Below are 21201 nucleotides of genomic sequence, written 5' to 3'. Positions count from 1 at the left end.
ATGTTTGACAATTTCGACGACATGTTTCATAGAATTACTTCGTCTTTAAACATGCATATATTTCTTAGGCAGACACATGTTTACCTGTGGGAGCAGAACATATGAGAGCTTTGTTTATAGTCAGAGTTTCCTTTGTTAACTACCTTTTCATGTTTCAATATTTCTGAGACGTTTTCTTCACTGTTTCAGCTGAAACTTCTGGTACAACTTTGACATTTGTGATAATAGACAAGTGGGTTGTGACTGTACCATCTATCGGTGATTCACATTGTGTACAAGAATCTGCTTAGGATCAAATGTACTTTTTATCAGCTGATCATTGCTTTGACTCCAACTCAAATGAGTAAGTTTTTCTCCTAATGTTATATATTTCCTATTTTTCAGGGTCAATATTATATATTTATTAGTAAGAATTGTTTGATGTTTATAATCTTCCTGTTTTTTAGTGTCAAGCGTGTGATGCCATGTGGGAGCAAAGTTGGGAAAATGGATATTGGCGGTGGTCCAGAGGTTTGTGTATCTGTCTCACACTTAACCCTGTGTGCTCCTGAATGGATTTTTTGTGTGTTTGGCGTATAACCTCCCATTGTGATTATTCCTAATTTCAGCAGTTACCAGTAGCCCCATGATTATATTATTGAATTTGCTATGTTCAAGTGTACTCCAAATGGTATATCATGGTAGAAATTTAAAGCTAATGCAGTATGTTTCAGTCCTATGGTACTTATATTTTGCACCAAACCATTTCACCATTTTTCTTTGTTCCATGATATGACTCCCACTCTCTTCGGTCTTTGCTAATTGTTTGACCCAAAAGTGACCCTGTGGTTTGGGTGGCCTTGTGATGTTATATATGACCAACCACTTTTTTCCTAAATAATTCTGCTAATTCATCCTTGACATTTAGATTATTCTGCATATAATATAAACTTGGCTTTGTGTTGATAACATAGCTTGTAGGCGGATTTTAGTTATGCGCGTCTTAATGTAGCTTTGATATAGGAGTACTTTTTAAATGTAATATAGTCAAATAAATAAAGTGTCATCTTTGTATAGCAGTTGTGTCATCTTAGTTTGGCATTGCTATGAAAATTTAGAATGTGAATACTTATGTTTTCTATACTAATCATGTATTCATGTCTCATTTTGACTACCCAGGGAAATTCAGAGTCGTGTTCGCCTCAATTCCTACACTCATCTTTGCAGCTCTATATTGTTCAACAAAAGATTTGGTTAGTGCCTTCATGCTTCCATTTTTCCTTTTAATACTTAATACTATTGTGTTCATATTGTAATGTTTTCCAAAAGTTAACTACATTGCTAATTCAAGTAGACACCACAGCTTGCATGCTAAACTATGACACATAATACTAAATAATATCAATCAAATCCATCAAGGAGGCACAGAACAACAATGGCTGCCAATAAGATAAAAACCCACAAAATAGAAAAGCAATATTTTGCCTTAGATAAACCACAATTGTTAAGACTATGAAATCGTGTGCAAATAAAAACGAGGGATACTAAATTTTAACATTCTACAATTATTAACTTAACATACCAAAGTTAGAATGTCTGTATACAAGTATTAATAAGTATGTTAGATTTTAGCTCATCCAGTACTATTACCCTTTCTTTTCAAATGCACCCAGTTACCAAAAAAGGAATTACAGAATAGTTATGAAAAATGCTCCACAAGAAGGACTCCCTTTTCATCAAGTTGTTTTTTGGTCAAAATAGCATTATGTAAAGTTAGCCACATGAAATCTTGACCTTAAGATGGATTTTGGACTTCCAAATGTGCTTGTTTTCCTTGTCCTCATATTTTCTAAACATATGTTTATACATTGATCTGACAAAAAATAAACCAGGCTTTTTCCACTTTTGGGTGTGCTCAATGACAATCAGTTTCACTACGTTTGGGTGTAGTTCTGCAACAACCCTCCTTGCCAGTACAGTTCAGGCAGCACCACTGGTCTTGATGATGCATGGAAGTAGTGGCTATCAATTCCCGCGAATCAGATCTTTCTTGGCCTCCCATCTTTGCCTCAGGCAGCTGGGAGTGGTTTTATACCTTTTGATGACATCAAGTCTTAGGTGCTTCCATTGATCAAGAGCTCAGGGAAATATGGAGGGATCATGCTGTGGTCCAAGTACTATGATGACCAAGATGGCTATAGTTCTTCAGTGAAGAGTGATGTTTAGGTTGTTGCCTGTGGTGTGTCACAATATCTATGTGTTACTTGTGTGTATGTGAGAAATTATGTGACTCTCGAGTCTGGATAGTGCAATAAGTATTACTCAAGGATATGATTGAATCTTCTATCATACTATTCAAATTGTGTCATATTGTATCTTTTAAGGTATGTAAGCATCCACTTTTAGTGATGTTAACAAAAGATAGAACAATAATTAGTGTTTTTCATATCAATATATTGCATCACTAGGTCAGTGCCCGTGCGTTGCAACGGGGACATATAATATCTCGATAACTTATATATGCACATATGTGTTATATAGTTATGAGATAGAGGATGACATATATGCAAGCTGTCCGGGATGACATCGAAGAGAAACTTGGACATGTGACGCACAGACACTCACCTAGTGTATTATATAAGATAGGTCAGTGCCCGTGCATTGCATCTGAAACATATAATATCTCGATAACTTATATATACATATGTGTTATACGATTATGAGATGGATGACAACATTCGCGAGCCGTCCGTAATGATATCAAAGAGAAACCCAGGCCTGCAACGCACAGGCAATCACCTAATAGTGTATTATATAAAATATAAAAACCTAAATGTCAAACAATATTATTTGCTAATCCATCTTACCTATATAGTGCTTTGCATCTTTCATTGATGAGCGATGTAGCTCATATGTTCATATCCAGCTATTATACCAATGCACCATAGTTGTCAGCTAAAGGGTGGTCCTTAGAGCCACTATCATATGTTGACCTAGCATTTCTACCAAACACTGGTGATGGTGGTGGTCTGGTGGATTGGAGGATTTATTTGGTTCTGCTTTCTTGATCTCCACCGACAAGCAAATCAAATGACCTAAGCCTGGTCAAAGTCTCTTCCATTAATTACTATTAATTTAATCAGTCATGGACCAATAGAAAATTGGTTTGGATTTGTGAGTGCGGTGAGAGGAAAATAACTTATGCATAAATTAAGAACATAACATGATGTTAAAAATGTAAAATGGTATTTTGTTCAAGTTGGCCAGACATGGGCAGAGGAAACCAGGTCTGTGTAAAAACCGGGCCAGCCCGAAACAATTTCTACAATTATATACGTAGAATTAAATAAAATATTGGAAAGACATTCTCTCATTAATCTTAGGACAGATTCGAAATACATAGTTCCAAGAAAACTACAAAACAAGTTAAGTTTCATGCTCTGATGAAACAACTATTAGAGCGAAGATTTCATCGCATCATTCCCTCCACCGATGACCACAATCAGGGCTGCAGCACACAAAGAACAGGGTCATCCCCTCCTCCCCTCTTGCTGCGGCCTGCAAATGATAAAAAGAAGCGCTGGGCTTAAGTTTGTCTCAAAACATTTAAGCAGGTTCAGTACCATCAATTGCAACTACTGAAATACAAATATCACTTTGCTGCAGAAACGGTAAACACGGTAATTTTGAACAATACAGAAAGAGACATGAGCGATACGCTCTGCATCTCCAAATGGCATTTGGTAGTAGTATTTACTGCACAAAAGAGAACCCATATTCTGGCACCAAACAATAATACAAGGCCACGTTTTCTTGGGATCTGACTCCTGACTTGTGAATGAGGACATGCCCATGTCAGTGATATACATGACGGCCTCAACATTTAGGATAGACAACGCCAAAAATAAAAAGGGAAGCAAGATCCAACGTTAACATTAACAAGGTGCAGAATTTTGGCATATTTATTTTTAACAAGTTATTTAGATTGCATAACAATATCACATGAAAATGCGATAAGGCAAAACAAGAAAAATACCTGGAAGAAAACAGCCTCTCCATGCGCACAGAGATTGCAGCGGACAATCTTGGTTCTGGGAAGAGTTGGATCAGAAGCTACATCCTGCAAGACCTGGGTTCGCTCCCCAGCAGTGTGGTGCACCTCGTTCCGATAGACATAGTTATTGTCAGAGACCTCCTGAACCAGACCAGGAATAGTACTGTTAACTTGTAAGCAGAATAAATGGTGTTTGAGGGATGGCAAATTATTGTCAAAGACATAATCAACACTGTAGGACAAGTGTAGTATATTTCAGTGTGTGCAGAACATAGTTATTAAGGCGGTAAGGCGATGGACCTCCTGTTTATATTTTAGGGGATAAAACATAAGGCGAGGTGACGCTTCAAAGTTAATAAACAAGCTAGCACTTTTATATGGCAGTCGAGCCATCCAGACCTAGCACAAAAACACCACGCTAACTCTGCCCAGGGACATTAATGGACAGTTGGGCACGAATTTTAGGGTCACAAACTATCAGGCTTTTTTCGGCCTGGCCTGGCCTGACCTGCAAAATGTCTGTATCATGAAGAATTTCCATATATAGTTGGTTGGAACAGTGGTCTAATTTAGCAAATTACTTCATGCATGATATTGAACAACATTTAGAACAGATTTATGTCCCAGATTGTGTTAGTAAAGAGTACCAAAATGGTTCAGGTGCAAACAGGTTTCAATTGAAATGATGATTTCCACAATTTGCATTTTGCAAACCACATTTCTTAGATAAATCTTGTCTCCAACAATTACATTCATTAAAACGGTGTAGTAAAAATAAGATTAACTACTGAAAATATGAAACAACCACATATAACTACATCTATATGACATCCAGTTTTAGTCTGCAAACTTGGAGAGGCAAGTTAATATGACTATCAGGATTCATGATTCATGAAGTTTTTTCCGTCACTAAACAATGTGTTTGTTATATTTATGTTTTTAATATAGTAAAGCATCAAATGCAGTTGTGTGTTTGTAATTCCATGTGTATCGCCAAGTGACAATTCCTGACCAATGGAAATGGTCCATTTACAACAAAAAATGAAAAAATGGAATCAAATTTCTGATGCAAGATATAACCAAGTCATTCCAGGAAGATTATAATAATAGAAAAGGTGATGAACCTGTAGGAGTGTCAAATGCGGGCAACAACCTCTGAGCTATGTCAGCAGCTAAATGAAGTAACTGGTCATCATAAGATTGGATTCTCATACCTGTCAACGAGAAGATACAATAAGAACTGGACCATTTGAACTGTTCAGCCTTAAAAATATCTCTTTGCCCAAGAAGCACTCTTAACACACAATAACAATTAGGATCCAAATAACAATAAGCAAAAAAAATCAGTCTACAATATTTTTTTGGTTGACCCCCTATAGGCATTATGCTAATTTTATTGCTTACACATAATAACTCTGAAATCTTCTCAAGTCTTAGGCATGAATAAAATACGATGGCTGAAACACTCAAAATCCATTTAGATATCTGTTGGTTTAACCCTGTTAAGTGTTACAAGTTTAGAATTAGAAACATTCCTTATTCATCTATGCACATACAATAGTTGGCATGATACTGTGGATGAAAATAGCACAGTGAAATGTCCACCATTTCATTTTAAAAAAATTACTATGGATTATTTCTCTTTCCTACAATTTTTCTACATTCAGTACAAAAAATGTTTAGTGAAACTTGAAAAGGCTCCAGAACCCTTGCAACAATCACAAGGAAAAGGCTAAAAACATCAGGAAAGTGCAGAACTTAATCCAGATTCCAGAGCATTCAACCATTTCAATATATTAGATAGCCTCAACTATAAAACATAAATTAGTATACAACTATACATAAATGTTTTCAAATAGCTCATGAGGCCTCATCGCAATACCCATATCCATAACGAGTGGAAGAGTGCAAGTTGTTGATCTACTCTTCAAAAAACTCTCGCTCGTGCAGAAGCCATGAAGGCACAACACCTTGGCTCTCTTGTCCTGCTTCATGAGCTCAACTCTCCTAAGCACAGCGTAAGTTTAGACAAACACAAGAAACTTTAGACCCAGAGGACATGTGAAAGCTGGTACCACTTCAAGGCTCCATGTCGCTTTCACCCAACTCTAGTTGTACCATAACTCAAGCACCACATGACAACATGTTGAAAGAAGAGAAGAGGTTGTGTTACCTAAGTCTGGGAAGTCCTGCAGAAGTAGATCACTCACATAAGAAATGATTCTAATCCCAGGAACACTTAAAACATATTAAATACTACATGCTCCATGGTTTGTTGACTTTGCTTCTTATCTTATAAAGATTAAAAAACTGGTGTGTACTGAATACTTGTTAATCGAGCAGAAATGGTTACCCAACTCAGAACAATGAAAAGAGCAGATATGTCTTAGTAGCAGGCAGATGAATTATCGTTGTACCTATATGGTTGAAGAAAGAGAAAAAGATGGATGGGTATGCTTGCTCACGGTCTCAAACTAACCTTGTATCCGAGGGGGCAGAAGTGGAAGGAGTCTAGAAGGCTGAAGAATGATGCAGTCATATGTAGACTTGAAGAATTATGGACATAAGCTGCACATATACAGGCAAATGCATTACACAAATAGATACAGGTCTGTAAAACCACATAACCAAACTACATTTCTTTCTCCGGAACACAGTCCAAAACAAATAGATACAGGTCTGTATTTCATGGATTAAAACATCAAAGGATGTAGTAAACTCTATAGAACTACTTGTGCGTCCAAAAAGATTCTTGCGCAAGAATATAGGATAATCTGCTATCAAGCACACAGAGACATTGGAAAGTTGCAGACTTGAATGAAGCACCAAATAAAAACAAGAATAAATACAACTAAAAAATGTATGTACTACCTGAATAATCTACTTGCATAATCAAGCATACAGAGACATCTGGTAAATAATAAACAAGAATAAACATCGCCTTCAAACAGTAGAGACATTTGGCAGTCCTAGAATCGAAGTAAACAATGTAACCCCTATCTGTATTTTGGTAGTCCCAGAATCGAAGTAATCGAACTAAAATCACAGTCCTAGAATCGAAGTAATCGAACAAGAATAAACACTACAGAAGACCACAAGCAGTCCCAAAATCGAAGTAACCAAACTGAATAGTGTAACCCCTATCTGTATTTTATGGATTAAAACATCACAGAAAGTAATCGAACAAGATGTTGCTAGCCATAAACCTTTTTCTTGAAGCATGTTTCTACGCTCCTGGACCAGTCTTTGCTCGACGATATGACAGTGGAGACAATGCCGATCTCGACCTCGCCTGATAATATGCCCTTGAACACGATACATGTACGAAAAGTGTTGATGTTGCTAAAATCTTCACAAGCGACTTCAAGCTCAGCTCTGTTCAGCTTTTGGGCACCTGAATACAGGAAATAGACCGGTGATCTCTTCCTGTGATGTAGTAGGCTATAATCTTAGCTGAGTGGCTAAAACCAATTCGTCCAATGTCATGTTCCTTAACCCAGAATCAATTTTGAATAATTCAGTGGTTCGCAAGAATAGGAATGTTAGAAGCCTGTGATGTTTGTACACTCGAGCAAAAGATTGGAAAAAATCTCTATCAACTCTCCACTCAATTTTGCACCTCTCCCAGTAAACCCTCTTCACCCCTTTTACCTGCCTAGCACTAACTGCCTAGAGAATTACAAACACCAGAATGTTAGCATCGCCTAGCCCCCACAATATCTTAAAAGGTAGAAATGCTCTGCGACTTGCACTACAACTTTCAACTACGTAGCAAACATCACTGTTTTACGTTTAAACCTTTAACCAAACAAACCACTCCATATGGCAGGAAGCATTATGTAAAATCAGTAACCTGGCTACGCGATAGATTGAGGACGTCATCGCCCTGTGAGCCAGCCGTGTCACGAGGAGGAGGATCTCGTACAGATCCATGGCACGCAACCTGTCACCCGTCGCCATCGTGATGCGGATCCGGTCTTCTCCCTCGTGCGTGAGGCGTTGGTGACCATCGATAGTAGTAATAGAATAGAATAGCGCCTTAGCTGGACCAACAAGCATCTCGCCTGTGAAAATTCAACAAGACATGAAATCAGATTTTTTTTCGAGCAGGGCCAAAGAGTATGATGCACAATTCTTAATTTAACTACAGATTGCATATACCGGTTGTGACATGCTTCTTTTGTCCTCCTAAGATACCTCTGATCATAGAGTCTCCAACCATTGTATCCGCACAGATCTCCAGACCCAGAATCTGCAAAAGAAATACAATTACTGTTAGGGGGCATATATATCCATTTCACGTATTTTCTTTTTCTGTAGTATATTTTTACTTACCTTGAGGATGTAATCTGTAACCACGCTCTCCTGACCTTCCACGGAGATAGCCTGTTTGCACAGAAGCACAAATAACTTTGAGTACCTTTGTCACTTCCAATGTAAACACAGGATTTGGTTAGAATTAAATGGATTTTTACCTTCATGTAAACATCGACATCAGGATCTGGTTTAATGTTGGCTTCTTTCTCCCTTCTTGAAAGCTCAGTAAGCATGTCTGCGTAATTTGAAAACACCATCAGGTTCACTTCACCGAAGGTGAATAATTATCTGTGTTCCTTTCCAATGTCTGTGTTTACATACCATAACGCGTTCTGACTCCTTGACATCTTGCAGAGAAGGCAAGTGTTTCCCGGACCGTCATTTCGCCGACGTGAACATCGTGCTGCCCAATGTATGCCGATGTCCTCTGAGGGACAAATTCATCCATGTCATGACCATTGTAAGTCACTCTTCCTGACACCTGAAAATTACCATTGCAAGTTCACCTATTCAGTACAGTTTACAGCTATCTCTCTCTCCCAATATATACCCTTTTTGCCTAGAATTCAGAAGTTCACAATCAAGAAATTATCGCAAGATGTGATACCTTCAGATTGGAGTCAAGTTTCCCTGCCAAAGCCAAAAGTAGACTTGTTTTCCTGGATCCAGGAGGTTCAAGCAGCAAGGACATTCTGAATGAAGTGCCAGTTAGTAAGTACAACTACAGAAAAACTGAAAACCTTGCACTTTAAAATTCTTTGGCTTCTTACCTGCCGGGTCTTATGACCCCACTGATATCGTGAAGGATGGAGACATGCCTCTTCCCGCTAGAGACGATGTGCATAGCACTTAGTACATCCTATGATGGGAGCAGCTCACGAGAGTTAGTAGCCGAAGGAATTCCTTCTCCGTGGCTGCCTAGGAAGCATGGAGGGGTGCCCACTGCTGCAGATGAGATGCATACTGAAAGTCGCCTAGAGGGGGGGTGAATAGGGCGAAACTGAAATTCTCAAAAATAATCACAACTACAAGTCGGGTTAGTGTTAGAAATATAATAGAGTCCACGAGAGAGGGTGCAAAACAAATCGCAAGCGAATAATGAAGTGAGACACGCGGATTTGTTTTACCGAGGTTCGGTTCTTTCAAACCTACTCCCCGTTGAGGAGGCCACAAAGGCCGGGTCTCTTTCAACCCTTCCCTCTCTCAAACGGTCCCTCGGACCGAGTGAGCTTTCTCTTCTCAATCACTTGGAACACAAAGTTCCCACAAGGACTACCACAAGTTTGGTGTCTCTTGCCTCAATTACAAGTGAGTTTGATTGCAATGAAAGAATCAAGAAAGAAGAAAGCAATCCAAGCACAAGAGCTCGAAAGAACACAAGCAAATCTCTCTCTCTAATCACTAGGGCGTTGTGTGGAGTTTGGAGAGGATTTGATCTCTTTGGTGTGTCTAGAATTGAATGCTAGAGCTCTTGTAAGTAGTTGAGAAGTGGAAAACTTGGATAACTTGAATGGGGGGGTGGTTGGGGTATTTATAGCCCCAACCACCAAACTTGACCGTTGGTGAAGGCTGTCTGTCGATGGCGCACCGGACAGTCCGGTGCACACCGGACATGTCCGGTGCGACAGCCACGTCACCAAAAGCCGTTGGGTTCGACCGTTGGAGTTCTGTCTTCTGGGCCCGCCTTGATGTCCGGTGGCGCACCGAACATGTACTGTTGAGTGTCCGGTGCGCCAGCATGGGCGTGCCTGACCACTGCGTGCGCTGACGCGCATTTATTACGCCTGCAGGTGACCGTTGGCGCCGAGTAGCCGTTGCCCCGCAGTTACACCGGACAGTCCGGTGTACACCGGACATGTCCGGTGAATTATAGCGGAGCAGGCGAATTGAATTCCCGAGGCTGGCGAGTTCCTGAGGCCGCCCTTCCTTGGAGCACCGGACACTGTCCGGTGTACACCGGACAGTCCGGTGAATTATAGCGGAGATGCCTCTGGAATTTCCCGAAGGCGACGAGTTTGAGTTGGAGTCCTCTGGTACACCGGACACTGTCCGGTGCGCCAGACCAGAGGTGCCTTCGGTTACCCCTTTGCTCTTTTGTTGAACCCAATACTTGGTCTTTTTATTGGCTAAGTGTGAACCTTTGGCACCTGTATAACTTGTACACTAGAGCAAACTAGTTAGTCCAATTATTTGTGTTGGGCAATTCAACCACCAAAATTATTTAGGAACTAGGTGTAAGCCTAATTCCCTTTCAATCTCCCCCTTTTTGGTGATTGATGCCAACACAAACCAAAGCAAATGTAGAAGTGTATAATTGAACTAGTTTGCATAATGTAAGTGCAAAGGTTGCTTAGAGTTGAGCCAATAAATATCACTTACTAGATATGCATGGATTGTTTCTTTATTTTAACATTTTGGACCACGCTTGCACCACATGTTTTGTTTATGCAAATTCTTTTGTAAATCCTTTTCAAAGTTCTTTTGCAAATAGTCAAAGGTAAATAAATAAGATTTTACAAAGCATTTTCAAGATTTGAAATTTTCTCCCCCTGTTTCAAATGCTTTTCCTTTGACTAAACAAAAACTCCCCCTAAATGAGATCCTCCTCTTAGTGTTCAAGAGGGTTTTTGATATATCCATTTTGAAAAATTACTTCCTCCCCCTTTGGAACATAAAAAGATACCAATTTGAAATTGATCAATTGAAAATCTCCATTTTTTAAAATTAGGTGGTGGTGCGGTCCTTTTGCTTTGGGCTCATATTTTCTCCCCCTTTGGCATGAATCGCCAAAAAATGGAATCATTAGAGCCCTTTCCTAACTCCTTTCTCTCCTTTGCAAAGAAAACATATGAGTGAAGATTATACCAAAGTTGGAGAGTGATGCGGAGCGACGGCGAAGGATGAGTAGTAGAGTGGAGTGGAAGCCTTGTCTTCGCCGAAGACTCCAATTCCCTTTCAATATATCTATGACTTGATTTGAAATAGACTTGAAAACACATTAGTCATAGTATATAGAAAAGAGACATGATCAAAGGTATACTTATGAGCTATGTGTGCAAATTAGCAAAAGAAATTTCTTGAATCAAGAATATTGAGCTCATGCCTAAGTTTGGTAAAAGTTTGTTCATCTAGTGGCTTGGTAAAGATATCGGCTAATTGATCTTTAGTATTAATATATGCAATCTCGATATCCCCCTTTTGTTGGTGATCCCTAAGAAAATGATACCGAATGGCTATGTGTTTAGTGCGGCTATGCTCAACGGGATTATCCGCCATGCGGATTGCACTCTCATTATCACATAGAAGAGGAACTTTGGTTAATTTGTAACCATAGTCCCGCAGGGTTTGCCTCATCCAAAGCAATTGCGCGCAACAATGGCCTGCGGCAATATACTCGGCTTCGGCGGTAGAAAGAGCGACCGAATTTTGCTTCTTTGAAGCCCAAGACATCAAGGATCTTCCCAAGAACTGGCAAGTCCCCGATGTGCTCTTCCTATTAATCTTACACCCCACCCAATCGGCATCCGAATATCCAATTAAATCAAATGTGGATCCCCGAGGGTACCAAAGCCCAAACTTAGGTGTATAAGCCAAATATCTCAAGATTCGTTTTACAGCCGTAAGGTGGGATTCCTTAGGGTCAGATTGGAATCTTGCACACATGCAAACGGAAAGCATAATGTCCGGTCGAGATGCACATAAATAAAGCAATGAACCAATCATCGACCGGTATACCTTTTGATCCACAGACTTACCTCCCGTATCGAGGTCGAGATGCCCATTGGTTCCCATGGGTGTCTTGATGGGCTTGGCATCCTTCATTCCAAACTTGCTTAGAATATCTTGAGTATACTTCGTTTGGCTAATGAAGGTGCCCTCTTGGAGTTGCTTGACTTGGAATCCTAGAAAATACTTCAACTCCCCCATCATAGACATCTCAAATTTTTGTGTCATGATCCTACTAAATTCTTCACATGTAGATTCATTAGTAGACCCAAATATGATATCATCAACGTAAATTTGGCATACAAACAAATCATTGTTAAGAGTTTTAGTGAATAAAGTAGGATCGGCCTTTCCGACTTTGAAGCCATTTGCAATAAGGAAATCTCTAAGGCATTCATACCATGCTCTTGGGGCTTGCTTGAGCCCATAAAGCGCCTTAGAGAGCTTATAGACATGGTTAGGATACTCACTGTCTTCAAAGCCGGGAGGTTGCTCAACATAGACCTCTTCCTTGATTGGTCCATTGAGGAAGGCACTCTTCACGTCCATTTGATAAAGCTTGAAGCCATGGTAAGTAGCATAGGCTAATAATATGCGAATTGACTCAAGCCTAGCTACGGGTGCATAGGTTTCACCAAAATCCAAACCTTCGACTTGTGAATACCCCTTGGCCACGAGTCGAGCTTTGTTCCTTGTCACCACACCATGCTCGTCTTGTTTGTTGCGGAAGACCCACTTGGTTCCTACAACATTTTGGTTAGGACGTGGAACTAAATGCCATACCTCATTCCTCGTGAAGTTGTTGAGCTCCTCTTGCATCGCCATCACCCAGTACGAATCTTGGAGTGCTTCCTCTACCCTGTGTGGCTCAATAGAGGAAACAAAAGAGTAATGCTCACAAAAATGTGCAACACGAGATCGAGTGGTTACCCCCTTATGAATGTCGCCAAGGATGGTGTTGACGGGGTGATCTCGTTGGATTGCTTGGTGGACTCTTGGGTGTGGCGGCCTTGGTTCATCATCCTCCTTGTCTTCATCATTTGCATCTCCCCCTTGATTGTTGCCGTCATCTTGAGGGGGCTCATCTCTTTGATCTTTTCCTTCATCAACTTGAGCCTCGTCCTCATTTTGGGTTGGTGGAGATGCTTGCGTGGAGGAGGATGGTTGATCTTGTGCATGTGGAGGCTCTTCGGATTCCTTAGGACACACATCCCCAATGGACATGTTCCTTAGTGCTATGCATGGAGCCTGTTCTTCACCTATCTCATCAAGATCAACTTGCTCTACTTGAGAGCCGTTAGTCTCATCAAACACAATGTCACAAGAAACTTCAACAAGTCTTGAGGACTTGTTAAAGACTCTATATGCCCTTGTGTTTGAGTCATATCCTAGTAAAAAGCCTTCTACAGTTTTAGGAGCAAATTTAGATTTTCTACCTCTTTTGACAAGAATAAAACATTTGCTACCAAAAACTCTAAAATATGAAATATTTGGCTTTTTACCGGTTAGGAGTTCATAGGATGTCATCTTGAGGATTCGGTGTAGATATAACCGGTTGATGGCGTAGCAGGCGGTGTTGACTGCCTCGGCCCAAAACCGATCCGGTGTCTTGTACTCATCAAGCATGGTTCTTGCCATGTCCAATAGAGTTCGATTCTTCCTCTCCACTACACCATTTTGTTGTGGAGTGTAGGGAGAAGAAAACTCATGCTTGATGCCCTCCTCCTCAAGGAAGCCTTCTATTTGTGAGTTCTTGAACTCCGTCCCGTTGTCGCTTCTGATTTTCTTGATCCTTAAGCCGAACTCATTTTGAGCCCGTCTCAAGAATCCCTTTAAGGTCTCTTGGGTATGGGATTTTTCCTGCAAAAAGAACACCCAAGTGAAGCGAGAATAATCATCCACAATAACTAGACAGTACTTACTCCCGCCGATGCTTATGTAAGCGATCGGGCCAAATAAATCCATGTGTAGGAGCTTCAGTGGCCTGTCACTTGTCATGATGTTCTTGTGTGGATGATGAGTCCCAACTTGCTTTCCTGCTTGGCATGCGCTACAAATCCTGTCTTTCTCAAAATGAACATTTGTTAGTCCCAAAATGTGTTCTCCCTTTAGAAGCTTATGAAGATTCTTCATTCCAACGTGGGCCAGTCGGTGATGCCAGAGCCAACCCATGTTAGTCTTAGCAATTAAGCATGTGTCGAGTTCAGCTCTATCAAAATCTACCAAGTATAGCTGACCCTCTAACACACCCTTAAATGCTATTGAATCATCACTTCTTCTAAAGACAGTGACACCTACATCAGTAAAGAGACAGTTGTAGCCCATTTGACATAATTGGGATACGGAAAGCAAATTATAATCTAAAGAATCTACAAGAAAAACATTGGAAATGGAATGGTCAGGAGATATAGCTATTTTACCCAAACCTTTGACCAAACCTTGGTTTCCATCCCCGAATGTGATAGCTCGTTGGGGATCTTGATTTTTCTCATATGAGGAGAACATCTTCTTCTCCCCTGTCATGTGGTTTGTGCACCCGCTGTCGAGTATCCAACTTGAGCCCCCGGATGCGTAAACCTACAAAACAATTTTAGTTCTTGACTTTAGGTACCCAAACGGTTTTGGGTCCTTTGGCATTAGAAACAAGAACTTTGGGTATCCAAACACAAGTCTTGGAGCCCTTGTGTTTGCCCCCAACAAACTTGGCAACTACTTTGCCGGATTTGTTAGTCAAAACATAAGATGCATCAAAAGTTTTAAATGAAATGCTATGATCATTTGATGCAGTAGGAGTTTTCTTTCTAGGCAACTTGGCACGGGTTGGTTGCCTAGAGCTAGATGTCTCACCCTTATATATAAAAGCATGGTTAGGGCCAGAGTGAGACTTCCTAGAATGAGTTCTCCTAATTTTGCTCTCGGGATAACCGGCAGGGTACAAAATGTAACTCTCGTTATCCTGAGGCATGGGAGCCTTGCCCTTAACAAAGTTAGACAAATTTTTAGGAGGGGCATTAAGTTTGACATTGTCTCCCCTTTGGAAGCCAATGCCATCCTTGATGCCAGGGCGTCTCCCATTATAGATCATACTTCTAGCAAATTTAAACTTTTCATTTTCTAAGTTATGCTCGGCAATTTTAGCATCTAATTTTGCTATATGATCATTTTGTTGTTTAATTAATACCATGTGATCATGAATAGCATTGATATCAACATCTCTACATCTAGTGCAAATAGAAATGTGCTCAACGGTAGATGTAGAGGGTTTGCAAGATTTTAATTCAACAATCTTAGCATGTAGTATATCATTCTCATTTCTAAGGTTAGAAATAGTAACATTGCAAACATCAAAATCTTTAGCCTTAGCAATTAATTTTTTATTTTCAATCCTAAGGCTAGCAAGAGAGATGTTTAATTCTTCAATCTTAGCAAGCAAATCATCATTATCATTTCTAAGATTGGGAATTGAAACATCACAAACATGAGAATCAACCTTAGTGATTAATTTAGCATTTTCATTTCTAAGGTTGGCAATTGTGTCATGGCATGTGCTTAGCTCACTAGATAATTTCTCACATTTTTCTACTTCTAGAGCATAAGCATTCTTAACCTTAACATGTTTCTTGTTTTCTTTAATTAGAAAATCCTCTTGGGAATCCAAAAGGTCATCTTTTTCATGAATAGCACTAATCAATTCATTTAACTTTTCCTTTTGTTCCATGTTAAGGTTGGCAAAAAGGGTATGCAAATTATTTTCCTCATCACTAGCATTGTCATCGCTAGAGGACTCATATTTAGTGGAGGATTTAGATTTAACCTTCTTTCTTTTGCCGTCCTTTGCCATGAGGCACTTGTGGCCGACGTTGGGGAAGAGGAGTCCCTTGGTGACGGCGATGTTGGCGGCGTACTCGTCGGAGGAGGTGTCGGTGGAGCTCTCGTCGGAGTCCCACTCGCGGCATATGTGGGCATCGCCGCCCTTCCTCTTGTGGTACCTCTTCTTTTCTCTCCTCTTGCCCTTCTTGTCGTTATCCCTGTCACTGTCACTTGATAATGGACATTTAGCAATAAAGTGACCGGGCTTACCACACTTGTAGCAAACCTTCTTGGAATGGGATTTGTAGTCCTTCCCCTTCCGTTGCTTGAGGATTTGCCGAAAGCTTTTGATGATTAAAGCCATCTCCTCATTGTCGAGCTTGGAGGCGTCAATTGGTTGTCTACTTGGTGTAGACTCCTCCTCCTTCTCCTCCGTCGCCTTAAATGCCACCGGTTGCGCCTCAGACGTGGAGGGTTTGTCAAGCTCGTTGATCTTCTTTGAGCCTTTAATCATGCATTCAAAGCTCACAAAATTCCCGATAACTTCCTCGGGAGTCATTAGTGTGTATCTAGGATTACCACGAATTAATTGAACTTGAGTAGGGTTAAGGAAAATAAGTGATCTCAAAATAACCTTAACCACCTCGTAGTCATCCCATTTCTTGCTCCCGAGGTTGCGCACTTGGTTCACCAAGGTTTTGAGACGGTTGTACATATCTTGTGGCTCCTCCCCTTGGCGAAGACGGAAGCGACCGAGCTCCCCCTCGATCGTTTCCCGCTTGGTGATCTTGGTGAGTTCATCACCCTCGTGCGCGGTCTTGAGTAGGTCCCAAATCTCCTTTGCATTCTTCAACCCTTGCACCTTGTTGTATTCCTCCTTGCTTAGAGAGGCGAGGAGTATGGTTGTAGCTTGTGAGTTGAAGTGCTCGATTTGGGCTACTTCGTCTGTATCATAGTCTTCATCCCCTACGGATGGTACCTGTGCTCCAAACTCAACAACATTCCATATACTTTTGTGGAGTGAGGTTAGATGAAATTTCATTAAATCACTCCACCTAGCATAATCTTCGCCATCAAAAGTTGGCGGTTTGCCTAATGGAACGGAAAGTAATGGAGTATGTCTAGATGTACGAGGATAGTGTAAGGGGATCTTACTAAACTTCTTGCGCTCTTGGCGTTTAGAAGTTACGGACGGCGCATCGGAGTCGGAGGTAGATGTTGATGAAGTGTCGGTCTCGTAGTAGACCACTTTCCTCATCCTCTTGTGCTTGTTGCCTTTCCGATGCGACTTGTGGAAAGAAGATTTTTCCTTCTTCTCTTTGTGGTGAGAAGAAGAAGATCTTTTCTCCTTCCGCTTGGAGGAGTCCTTCTTCTTCTCCTTCCTCTTGGTGTGGGATTCTTCCGATGAAGTGCTCCCTTGGCTCGTAGTGGGCTTGTCGCCGGTCTCCATCTCCCTCTTGGTATGATCTCCCGACATCACTTCGAGCGGTTAGGCTCTAATGAAGCACCGGCTCCGATACCAATTGAAAGTCGCCTAGAAGGGGGGTGAATAGGGCAAAACTGAAATTCTCAAAAATAATCACAACTACAAGCCGGGTTAGTGTTAGAAATATAATAGAGTCCACGAGAGAGGGTGCAAAACAAATCGCAAGCGAATAATGAAGTGAGACACGCGGATTTGTTTTACCGAGGTTCGGTTCTTTCAAACCTACTCCCGTTGAGGAGGCCACAAAGGTCGGGTCTCTTTCAACCCTTCCCTCTCTCAAACGGTCCCTCGGACCGAGTGAGCTTTCTCTTCTCAATCACTTGGAACACAAAGTTCCCACAAGGACTACCACAAGTTTGGTGTCTCTTGCCTCAATTACAAGTGAGTTTGATTGCAATGAAAGAATCAAGAAAGAAGAAAGCAATCCAAGCGCAAGAGCTCGAAAGAACACAAGCAAATCTCTCTCCCTAATCACTAGGGCGTTGTGTGGAGTTTGGAGAGGATTTGATCTCTTTGGTGTGTCTAGAATTGAATGCTAGAGCTCTTCTAAGTAGTTGAGAAGTGGAAAACTTGGATAACTTGAATGGGGGGGTGGTTGGGGTATTTATAGCCCCAACCACCAAACTTGACCGTTGGTGAAGGCTGTCTGTCGATGGCGCACCGGACAGTCCGGTGCACACCGGACATGTCCGGTGCGACGGCCACGTCACCAAAAGCCGTTGGGTTCGAACGTTGGAGTTCTGTCTTCTGGGCCCGCCTTGATGTCCGGTGGCGCACCGGACATGTACTGTTGAGTGTCCGGTGCGCCAGCATGGGCGTGCCTGACCACTGCGCGCGCTGACGCGCATTTATTACGCCTGCAGGTGACCGTTGGCGCCGAGTAGCCGTTGCCCCGCAGTTACACCGGACAGTCCGGTGTACACCGGACATGTCCGGTGAATTATAGCGGAGCAGGCGAATTGAATTCCCGAGGCTGGCGAGTTCCTGAGGCCGCCCTTCCTTGGAGCACCGGACACTGTCCGGTGTACACCGGACAGTCCGGTGAATTATAGCGGAGATGCCTCTGGAATTTCCCGAAGGCGACGAGTTTGAGTTGGAGTCCTCTGGTACACCGGACAGTCCGGTGCGCCAGACCAGAGGTGCCTTCGGTTACCCCTTTGCTCTTTTGTTGAACCCAATACTTGGTCTTTTTATTGGCTAAGTGTGAACCTTTGGCACCTGTATAACTTGTACACTAGAGCAAACTAGTTAGTCCAATTATTTGTGTTGGGCAATTCAACCACCAAAATTATTTAGGAACTAGGTGTAAGCCTAATTGAAAGGGAAATGTGCCCTTGGGCCATTTCTAAGTATTTTGGTGATTGGGTGCCAACACAAGTGGTTTTGTATAAAATGGTGGACAAAGTACAAATCAAGAATTAAGGTATGTTTCTAAGCCTTAGTACATTGTTTTGGAGACTAATGTATTGTGTCTAAGTGCTAGAAACAGGAGAATTCGATTCAGAGACAAGTTGGCTGTGTACAGCCACAAGGCTGTTTCGGTCTGGAGCACCGGACTGTCCGGTGGTGCACCAGACAGTGTCCGGTGCGCCAGACTGGCTCTGGTGAACTCGCTGCTCTCGGGAGTTTGACGGCGGCGTACGACTATAATTCACCGGACTGTCCGGTGTGCACCGGACTGTCCGGTGAGCCAACGGTCGGCCGGGCCAACGGTCGGCCGCGCGATCTGCGCGGGACACGTGGCCGAGCCAACGGCTAGAAGGGGGCACCGGACTGTCCGGTGTGCACCGGACATGTCCGGTGCGCCAACGGCTCCAAGTCTGCCAACGGTCGGCTTCGCTATTTAAGGAAGGAAATCGGGCACCGGACAGTGTCCGGTGTGCACCGGACTGTCCGGTGCACCCGACGACAGAAGGCAAGAAAGGCCTTCCAGATTTGCTCTCAACGGCTCCTAGCTGCCTTGGGGCTATAAAAGGGACCTCTAGGCGCATGGAGGAGAACACCAAGCAACCTTAGAGCATTCTTGATCATCCACACTCAGTCTCTGCGCATTTGTTTGTCATTCTCAGTGATTCGAGCTCCGTTCTAGTGAGAACTTTGAGATAGTATTTTGAGCTCGATTCTTGGCCGTGTGTGTGCGCATTTTGCTGTGGATTTGTGTGTGTTGCTTCTCTCCCTTACTCCGTGCTTCTTTGTGAACTTCAAGTGTAAGGGCGAGAGACTCCAAGTTGTGGAGATTCCTCGCAAACGCGATAAGAAAAGAAAAGCATAACACTGTGGTATTCAAGTTGATCATTGGATCACTTGAGAGGAGTTGAGTGCAACTCTCGTCCGTTGGGACGCCACAACGTGGAGTAGGCAAGTTTTGTACTTGGCCGAACCACGGGATAAACCACTGTGTCTTCTCTGTGTTGAACTCTTTGTGGTTATCATATTGTGCAAGATCTTCTCTCTAGCCACTTGGCATTAACTGTGCTAACGCTTAACCTAAGTTTTGTGGCTTAAGTTTTTAAGTTTTACACGATCACCTATTCACCCCCCCTCTAGGTGCTCTCAATTGGTATCAAAGCCGTTCTCTTCAAGAAAGGGACTAACCGCCCGAAGAGATGGATCCTAAAGGCAAGGGGATGGTGATCAACGACAAGGAGAAGGAGTCCTTCGTCAACGAGTCAAATGATGACAAGCCCACCGACTCAGGCTCGGGCCACAAAAGAAAAGACGGGAGGAAGAAGAAGACAAGGCGCATCAAGGAAATTGTCTACTACGACAGCGACGAATCTTCCTCCTCCCAAAAGGACGACGACGACTACGATAGACGAAAGACGGTTAACTCAAACTTTTCTTTCGATTATTCGCGCATCCCGCATAGTTCAAATGCTCAATTGCTCCCCATTCCACTTGGCAAGCCCCCTCACTTTGATGGAGAGGATTACGGATTTTGGAGCCACAAAATGCGTACTCACCTGTTTTCTCTCCATCCAAGCATTTGGGAGATTGTGGAAAGTGGAATGAAATTTGATAGCTCAGATAGCCCTGTGTTTATTAATGAACAGATTCATAAAAATGCACAAGCTACTACTGTGTTGCTAGCTTCTTTGTGCAGGGATGAGTATCATAAGGTGAGCGGCTTGGACAATGCCAAGCAGATCTAGGACACCCTCAAGATCTCTCATGAGGGAAACGATGTCACCTTGCTCACCAAAATGGAGTTGGTGGAGGGCGAGCTTGGACGGTTCGCGATGATAAGGGGCGAGTAGCCGACACAAACATACAACCGGCTCAAGACCCTTATCAACAAAATAAGGAGCTACGGGAGCACGCGATGGACGGACCACGACGTCGTCCGCCTAATGCTAAGGTCATTTACCGTTCTTGATCCTCATTTGGTGAACAATATTCGTGAAAATCCCAGGTACACCAAGATGTCGCCCGAAAAAGTTCTTGGGAAATTCGTTAGCGGGCGAATGATGATAAAGGAGGCGAGGTACGTGGACGACGCCTTGAATGGTCCGATCAACGAGCCGCAACCCCTTGCTCTCAAGGCAACACGAAGCAAGGAGGCGCTACCTAGCAGGGTGGCACAGTTTGAGGCGGCCGGACTTAATGATGAAGAGATGGCTCTCATCATCAAAAGATTCAAGACGGTGCTTAAAGGTCGCAAGGGACAACCAAGCAAGACCAAAGCCAAGGGGAAGCGCTCATGTTTCAAATGCGGTAAGCTTGGTCATTTCATTGCTAACTGTCCCGATAATGGAAGTGACCAGGAAAAGGGGAACAAAAGGGAGAAGAAGAAGCATTACAAGAAGGCCAAGGGCGAGGCACATATCGG

General features: G+C 42.4%; 3 long non-coding RNA genes across 3 annotated transcripts; all 3 read right to left on the bottom strand.

The window, feature by feature from the left end:
- Positions 1 to 3331: 3331 nt before the first annotated feature.
- On the bottom strand, positions 3332 to 4127 carry LOC109939500 (uncharacterized). Its single transcript, XR_002261965.2, has 2 exons — positions 4016 to 4127; positions 3332 to 3537 (listed from the first exon to the last, which is right to left on the bottom strand). It is a non-coding gene; the product is annotated as an uncharacterized lncRNA (long non-coding RNA).
- Positions 4128 to 5819: 1692 nt separating this feature from the next.
- Positions 5820 to 6806, bottom strand: LOC103626538 (uncharacterized). Its single transcript, XR_552996.2, has 3 exons — positions 6513 to 6806; positions 6109 to 6222; positions 5820 to 6040 (listed from the first exon to the last, which is right to left on the bottom strand). It is a non-coding gene; the product is annotated as an uncharacterized lncRNA (long non-coding RNA).
- A 1411-nt stretch (positions 6807 to 8217) lies between these two features.
- LOC103626537 (uncharacterized) lies at positions 8218 to 8586 on the bottom strand. Its single transcript, XR_552995.2, has 3 exons — positions 8509 to 8586; positions 8369 to 8419; positions 8218 to 8285 (listed from the first exon to the last, which is right to left on the bottom strand). It is a non-coding gene; the product is annotated as an uncharacterized lncRNA (long non-coding RNA).
- Positions 8587 to 21201: the final 12615 nt, after the last annotated feature.

Source organism: Zea mays, chromosome 5 (assembly GCF_902167145.1).
Source record: "Zea mays cultivar B73 chromosome 5, Zm-B73-REFERENCE-NAM-5.0, whole genome shotgun sequence".
Lineage (NCBI taxonomy): Eukaryota > Viridiplantae > Streptophyta > Magnoliopsida > Poales > Poaceae > Zea > Zea mays.
Note: the sequence above shows the minus strand (reverse complement) of the source record. Positions and strands in the feature narration are given on the sequence as shown.